This window comes from Microtus pennsylvanicus, chromosome X (assembly GCF_037038515.1).
Source record: "Microtus pennsylvanicus isolate mMicPen1 chromosome X, mMicPen1.hap1, whole genome shotgun sequence".
Classification (NCBI taxonomy): Eukaryota; Metazoa; Chordata; class Mammalia; order Rodentia; family Cricetidae; genus Microtus; species Microtus pennsylvanicus.
In genome coordinates this window covers 5,891,175-5,899,894 of record NC_134601.1, presented here as the reverse complement: position 1 = coordinate 5,899,894, position 8,720 = coordinate 5,891,175, and the positions used below count along the sequence as shown (strand labels likewise).

Sequence of the window (8,720 nt, the reverse complement as noted above, 5' to 3'; positions counted from 1 at the left end):
TGCCTATGTATGAATTGTATGCCAGGTGCAAATGGAGGCCAGGAGAGGGTGCTGGATCCCCTGTGAGTTCCAGGTGATTTTGAGCAGCCATAGGGTACCCAGGATTAAACCTGGGTTCTCTGGAGATGTAGCCAGTCATCTGAACTGCAGAAACTTGGCCCCACAATGTGTTAACACAGCCTGCTTTAACTGATAATCGCCTACTTTCCAGGACAGGTGATCTTTAGAACAGGTTTGTCAAGTCACGGGAAGACACTAATGAATGCCTGCAATCCATAAATCCATTCTGATTTTAACAGTCACCTCTAAATTTACACCACTGTTTCCGGTTCATCTATCAGTCATCTCCTCCCTCTGTGTAATCAATTTTCCTCTGATTTCATCCAAATAATATTATAGCAACTGTGGTAGTTGAAGTGTAATTGGCCCCTATCATCCCTAAGGGAGTGTCACTATTAGGAGGTGCAGCTTTGTTGAAGTAGGTATGGCCTTGTTGGAAGAAGTGTGACACTTTGGGGGTAGCCTCTGAGGTCTCTTTTGCTCAAGATTAGTTCAGTGTGACAGTCTACTTCACATTGCCTTCTGATCTAGTTGTATCCAGCACCATGTTTGCCTGCATGCCACCATGCTCCCCTTCATGATAATGGACTGAACCCCTGAACTGTAAGCAAGCCGCCCCAAATTGAACATTTTCCTTTATAAGAGTTGCTGTGGTCGCCATGTCTCTTCACAGCGATAGAAACCCAAACCAAGACAGCAAGGAGAAACAGAGTTAAGAACAATCTGTAGAGCTGGGTATGGTGGCGCACAGCTTTAATCCCCACACATAGGAGGCAGAGGCAGGTGGATCTCTGAGTTCCAAAACAGAGTGAAGCCAGGACAGTCACAGCTACGCAGAGAAATCATGCAATAAAACAAAATTAAATTAAATTAAAAAGAACTATTCTTAGAGTTTATCGAGACTTTACTGAAGATTTGATGATGAAAATAGAAATGTTTGTTTCTTTGTTTCTTTGTTGAGACTGGGTCTTATGCATGCCAAGCTGACCACAAATTCAGTATGTGGCTAAGGATGACTTATACTTCTAACCCTCCTGAGTCTACCTCCTATGCTCTGTGATTACAGGCATATACCTACCCACACCTACTTTATAGGAAGCTAAGGAGGGAACCCGGGGCTTTATGAATACTCCGTGTGCATTCAAACAATGGAGCACTAAATAATTTTAGCATGTGTCTCCTTAATTTAACCTCTATCAATGGATGGAGCTCAGAGTAAATCTCTGGAAAGAATCTAGACTCTTCAGCATCCCTGTGAAACACTTAAGAAATGAACCTTTTTGGATGCTCACCTTAGGAGACCTGGATAGAGGTGGGCGGTCCTTGGGCTTCCCACAGGTCAGGGAACCCTGATTGCTCTTCGAGCAGATGAGGGAGGGTGACTTGATCGGGAAAGGGGGAGGGAAATGGGAGGCGGTTGCGGGGAGGAGGCAGAAATCCTTAATAAATAAATAAATTTTAAAAAAAAGAACCATTAGGGTTCGAGCCAGATGGAGTCCCACTGAGAAGAGGTGGACAGCAGCTCCCACCCTTAACAAAGACGCTATCTGCAATTAATACCTTCTGGGTAAAGAGAATTTTCGGCAGCACAGTGTCCCTGAGCATATAAGCCACAGAAAATGTCACTGAATAGGGTATATCAACCACACTCCAGAGCAGGACTCATGCCCACATGAAACAAACTCAATGGTATTTTTGTGGACTTTTAAATTTCATTTTACTTAATTTTGGCCTTTTTTTGTCTTATTGGTCTCTCGCTTGATTGTTTTGATTTACATTTTTGTGTTTCTTGGTTGTTTTTTTTTGAAAGAAAGAGAGAGAAAGAATATAAAGTTGGGTGGGTAGGGAGGTGGGAGGGATCTGGGAAGAGTTTGGGGAAGGGAAAAATTATCAAAATATACTGTATGAACTTTTTTTTCCAATAAAAATAATAAAATAAAATAAAAAAAAGAAATGAACCTTTTAATAAGTGACATCTGCCAATGCCTAGCTCAATAATGTCTACAAAACATAGAGTTCATTATGAGGAAAGAGGTCATGTATGATCACATTGTGCTCTCAAATCATACTATAAGTCTAATGGAATGAGAAGAGGCTGCAACCAGATGGTTGACAAACAGGAATAACAGAAATCATCCAAGCCACCTTGGGGTTTTTGAGAGCCCAGGGAAGAGAAGCTAGGCAGAGAACTGTGCTGGCTTGAATAAGAACGGCCCCAAAGGCTCCTTACACTTTAATACTTGGCCCCCAGTTGGTAAAAATGTTTGGGAAGAGATTAGGAAGTGTGGCCTTGTTGGAGGAAGTGCATCACTGGGGACACACTTTGAGATTTCAAAAGCCCACATTCCCAGTTAGTCCACTCTGCCTCCTGGTTGCCTCTCGGGATGTGTGCTCTCAGCTACTGCTCCAGCCAGTACCTGTCTTCCTCTTGGCATGCTCCCCAAAACTCTCTCTGAAACTGTAAGCCCTAAGGACACTTTTGCTTTGATAAGTTGCTTTGATTGTGGTATCTTATAACAGCAATAGAAAAGTCCCTAAGGCAAGCATTAATCAGACAAGAGCTTTCATCATTTGGGAGGAGAGCAAGGACCCCCTCCGAAAGACTGACCATTTCTGGAACGCCTACGCGGTGCCAAGTCAAGTCACAACTATATTTGAGACAATATTTTGTTGACCCTTCCCAAACAATCTCACACGGGAGATCTTAAGATCCTTTTGAGATGAAAATGTTGACTGTAAGGTTCCAACTGTTGTGAGATGTTCCTGGGTTCACTTGGCTTATTACTTTGCTGGACTGAGATTCATGCCCAAACCTACCTGTCTTCAGAATCCATGATCTTTGCTCCCCTCCGCCAGACAGACCACAGAGCTTTGCTAAACCACTGCCAGTGTTTCCTGGTCTCTGACACACACACACACACACACACACACACACACACACACACACACACACACACACACAAGCAGTGAAGGGGGGCTGTGTTAACATTTGTCCCAAATAGCCCGCTCAAGGGTTGCCCAAGGTGCGGTATGGCAGACCACAGGAGTGTGGGAGGAGAGCTGATGAGAAAGAGCTTCACAGCACACCCCTGAACTTAGTCCTCTCGAGAAGCAGAGAGGGGCAGAGATGGCACTGGGTCACTGCTGGGGTGAATAAATACATCCGCAACAAAGGAAACAGAGCCATATGGGGATTTTCATAAGACATTTCAAATGAAAAACAAACCCCTCTTCAAAAAAAAAATGTCTGTATTACATTTGCTGATGGTTCCGTTTCAGAAGTTCAGAGACCTGACCTCCAAAGGAAAAGACAACAGACCCAAACAAAACCCAAAGGCATTGCTAATCGGCCATCTGCACTGATGAGGTAGGAAAATAAACGAAAGCAAAGCAAAACAAAACACAACAAAAACGCCTTAAACAAAAAACGTCTTCTTTTGAGACAAGAGGAAAACTCTGGCTTCCCAAAGCCATATCCATGTTTTCCGTATTTATGCTATGATGTGACTGGAGCCTCGAGCTCTGATAAGGGGGTGGGGGAGTCCCTTTTCAGGCTATGTGATTTAATCTGTCTCCATCACTTCCCAGAGTCTGACAGGAATCAGCTTAAAATGCCAGAACTTGACTTCAGCCAAGCGACGCCCACCTCCCAAGCCACAACACCACTGTGTAGCCCTCTCCCAGGCGCGGAAACAGTCAATAAGGAAATACCATAGTTAGGTTCTTTGCAACTTGCTGGAAGTGTGTCTGGCGCTTCATTTCCTGATCGCTCAGGTGGAAATTGTAAAAATAATTAAGAGCTATGACTAATCACCAAATCAAAGCAGGTTGCCCGACTCATTTGCAATTGCGCAAGGAGTTCTGTGTGCCAACAAACAAAGACTTGGGGAGTTTATTATTTAAACCAATTAAAAGCTCCAGGCAAAGTGAGGAGTCAATTTGTGGCCACGTGGTGGGAGAACAGAAGTTGGAAGAGCCTGAGGAATTTTGGGAGCAGGGCCATATGGCCAAGATCGAAATGAAGCACCCAGAATCACCAGGAATGTCTGCACAGAAAGCAATTTCAGAATAAAAAGCATCACCTAGCCAGAACTGTCTTGTGCCCTGCACGAACCCACCCTATTCTGCTGGCGCTCCAGCCGGTCTACAAGGCCAGTAGTCTTGCCCAACAGGAAAAGAAAAATCAAACTGACTCAAATCCGATCCCCATTCAGCAAGAGACATGGCTAAATTTCCTGTCCAGCATTTGGGCTTTTATGTATTTTAGGGCTACCTAGAGAGTTCTTAAAGGCGCAGATGAAAATCGGCTGCCCTGCCCTTCTTCCCAAATGAGGTCCACAGTCCATCTGGAGAGGGCACTCACACACTTGAAGGAAACTGTGGGCCATAAAATGGAAAGTAAAGAATTAAAAACCAGAGTCATTTGGTAGCAGTTATAAAAATAAATAAATAAATACGGTAGCCCGAAGGAGGCAGTTACTTCAGCTTTAGTTTCACAGGATGGATGTTAGTGGTTAAAGTTACTTAAAGTTCCTTTTCACACATCAGTGGGGTAGCTTCCTTGTCCCCTTTCCTTGCCTTTTTTTTCTTTTTTGGTGAGGGTCTACTGTATTCCAGGCAGACCTCAGACTTTCTACAGAAGTAAGGATGGCGTCGAACTTTTAATCCTCTGCCTGTACCTCCTAAGTGCTCCAATTACAGGCGTGCATTTCCATGCCCAGTTAGTTTCTGAGGTGCTGGGGCTGGAACCCAAGGCTTCATGCATGCTAAAGCAAGCACTCTAGCAGCCAACCTATAAACCCAGGTCCCCCATCAGCTACTTGTTCACCTCCTTTTTCTTCCAGACTACTGGTCCCCTTTTTTATAACTGCTGTCTTCCGTGAACCCACCTCTCCACCACACCTGCATTTTCTAGAAATCTCATTATCCTTCTGTTTTCAAGGGCTCTCAATTCTAGGTCCTAGTTCCATCTCCCTCCTAGTACCCACTAAACAATTATTCTCCAAAACTCCTTGGAGAAGAAGGGAGACGACATGTACCACTACCAGTCACCCAACTTTGAAGCTAAGTCACATGGTCATTTCCATGCTCTATCTACATCACTACTAATGCCCTAAGACTAAATCATGCTATCCATCCACAGAGTGGCTCACGATATGCCATCAAATAAATCAAGTGAATTGAATAACAAAAAAAAACCAGATATAACTGCATTTATAAAAAAAACCTCTAGCTCCGAGGCTAGAGTCACGCTCAGGTATTGATCGTTGCCTTAGTGTGCTAGAGTCCTCGAAGAATAACTGCTGACCTTATTCACTGGCTGTGGACTTTCTGGCATGGTCAGTTACCAGGTTAGTGACATGCATAAGAAGAGAACCTCAAAGATGTGCTTACGGGGAGGGAGGCTCTGAAGGTGCTTGCCTCCCCTTCCCAGTCATCCTGGTCACTTTGGGAAAGTTGGTACGAGGCATTACCACTTAAAGAGGAACCAGAGCTTCTACCCGACTGTCACCCTGGATAAACTGGAAGAGCAGATCCGGGTCAACGCTGCCAAGAACAAGACTGGAGTTGCTCCCAATATTGACGTCCTGCGATCAGGCTACTGCAAAGTTCTGGGGAAGGGAAAGCCAAATCTTTCAGCAGAAGCGGTGCCTATGTTCTGGTGGCTTGAAGCCACTCAGGGAGGCCAATTAAATGCTAACATTTCAAAAAAGAAAGAAAGAAATGTATAATAACAACCTATTACTGCCCCGCTATAAAAATGCAATAACAAAAAAAAAAAAACCTCTAGCTCTATCAATAATTTCCAAGTTACTAAGGCATACTTGATAGTTTATTATAGTTATCACTCTGTGGCTCCAACATTCTGCTGCTTGAACTCCACAGGGAAGAGGTAGGACTACTACTATTTTCCCTACACATTGTTCTCCTTAAACTGTCATTTGTCCTACAGTGGGCATCTTGTCTTAACCTCATTTCATTCCTACAAGTTGGTAGCATTAGCACAAACTAACATTTCAGATGGAGGAGACCACCCTTGAATGTTTAAGTTTTTTAAAAAAAGAAAGAAAGAAAGACTATAATGAGGGTCTGTGTGGTGGTTTGAACAGGAATGGCCCACAAAGAATCTTGGGTTTGAAACCTTGATACTTAGGGAGTGGTAATCTTAGGAGGTGTGCCCTTGTTGCAGGAAGTGTGTCACTGCCGTGGCAAGCTTTGAGGTCTCATGCTCAAGCTACGCCCAGTGTAGCACACAGTGTCCTGCCACCTGCAGATCAAGATGCAGACATCTCAGCTCCTTCTGCCTGCATGCCACCATGTCTGCCCGCATGTCACCATGCTTCTTGACATGACAAAAATAGACTAAACCTCTGAGCCTGTAAGCCAGCCCCAATCCAATGTTTTTCTTTATAAGAGTTGTCACGGTCAGGTCCAACCCAGAGACCTTTGTGGGACCAGGCACAAATCAGGGACCTCCGAAGGAGCAGGCCCAAGCTAGGGACTTCCACAGGAGCAGACCCAAGCCAGGGACAGCTGTAGTAACAGGCCTGAGCCAGTGACCTCAGCTGAAGCAGGCTTGAGGCAGCACCTCCACAGGAGCAGGATTGAGCCAGCAACATCCACAAAGGCAGGCTTGAGGCAGTAACCTCCACAGGACCAGGGCAGGACTGAGCCAGTGACTTCCACTGGAGCAGGTCTGAGCCAGCGACCACAGCTGGAGCAGGCCAAAGGCAGTGGCCTCCACAGGAGCAAGTACAAGGGACCAACCCCTGAGCAAGTAGGCCCCAGTCAGAGACCTCTGCTGGAGCAGGCCTGAGCCAGTGAACTCTGCCAGAGCAAGCACAAGGCATCAACCTCAGCAGGAGCAGCCCCAAGCAAGCAATCTGATGCATGGGATCAGGGCTGAACAACACCCGGGATTGCAGAGTGACCCACAAGAGTGCTGAGCGACCTCCAGAAACACCCAGTGACCTCTGGGGTGACAGGAACCATGGCCCTGACTACACCACAAAAAGTAACCATATGAGCCTTGGATTCACTGTCACCTGGAAGATTAACCACCAGAGAGACAGCCCCAAATATACCAATCAGAGGAAAAGCAAAATATAAGAGATGGAAGAGAGGATCTCAAGCACTGAAGATACAATAGAGGAAATAGACTCATTTGTCAAAGAAAATATTAAATCTAACAAAAGTTTAGCATAAAATCATAAAATATCCAGGAAATATGGGACACCATGAAAAGAACAAACCTAAGAATAATAGGGATAGGAGAAGGAGAAGTCAAACTTAAAAGCACAGAAAATATAGTCAACAAAATGATAGGAGAAAACATTTCCAACCTAAAGAAAGATATGCATATGAAGATACAAGAAACTTACAGAACACCAAATAGAATGGATCAAAAAAAAACTCCCCTCACCACATAAAAATCAAAACACTAAACAAACAAAATAAAGAAAGAATATTAAGAGCAGCAATGGAAAAAGACCAAGTAACATGTAAAGGCAGACCTATTAGAATTACACCTGACTTCTCATTAAAGACAATGAAAGCCAGAAGGTCCTGTCAAGTGTTATGCAGACATTAAGAGACCATGGATGCCAGCCCAGACTACTATACCCAGCAAAACTTTCAATGACCATTGAAGGAGAAAACAAGATATTCCATGACAGAACCAGATTTAACCAATACCTACCCACAAACCCAGCCCTACACAAAGTACTAGAAGGAAAACTGCAACCCAAGAAAATCAGCTACATCCACAAAAACACAGGCAGTAGTTGACCTCACAGCAGCAAATCACAAAGAAGGGAAAAATGCACACAATAACATTACCAATAACAAAAACTAAAATAACAGGAACTAGCAATCACTGGTCATTAATATCCCTTAATATAAATAGAACCAACTCACCTATAAAAAAACACAGGTGAACAGATTGGATATGAAAACAGAATTCATTCTTCTGCTGTATACAAGAAACACACCTCAACCTCAAAAACAACCTCAGAGTAAAGAGTTGGGAAAAAAAATTCTAATCAAATGGACCTAAAAAACAAGCTGGTGTAGCTATCCTACTATCTAACAAAATAGACTTTGAACTAAAATCAATCAAAAGAGACAAAGAAGGACATTTCATATTGGTCACAGGAAAAATCCATCAAGAGGAAATCTCAATACTGACCATCTATGGCCCAAATACAAGGACATCCTCATATGTTAAAAAAAACACTACTAAAGCTTAAGTCACACATTAAACCACACACACTAATAGTGGGAGACTTCAACACCCCACTCTCACCACTGGACAGGTCTGCTAGCAGGATACAAGATTAACTCTAAAAAGTCAGTAGCCCTCCTTTTCACAGATGATAAATGGACTGAGAAAGAAATTAGAGAAACATCACCCTTCACAATAGCCACAAATAGCATAAAATATCTCAGAGTAACTCTAACCAAACAAGTGGAAGACCTGTATGACAAGAACTTTAAATCTTTGAAGAAAGAAATTGAAGAAGACACCAGAAAGTGGAAAAATCTCCCATGCTCTTGGGTAGATAGAATTAACATAGTAAAAATGGCAGTCTTACCAAAAGCAATCTACAGATTCAATGCAATGCCCAGCAAAATTCTTCATAGGCCTCAAAAGAATGGTA

The 8,720-nt window shown here is 43.5% G+C and overlaps 1 non-coding gene across 1 annotated transcript; it reads left to right on the top strand.

The window, feature by feature from the left end:
• Positions 1-5,294: 5,294 nt before the first annotated feature.
• LOC142841886 (small nucleolar RNA SNORA3/SNORA45 family) lies at positions 5,295-5,424 on the top strand. The gene has a single exon (XR_012909129.1). It is a non-coding gene; the product is annotated as a small nucleolar RNA SNORA3/SNORA45 family (small nucleolar RNA).
• The last annotated feature ends 3,296 nt before the right edge of the window (positions 5,425-8,720 follow it).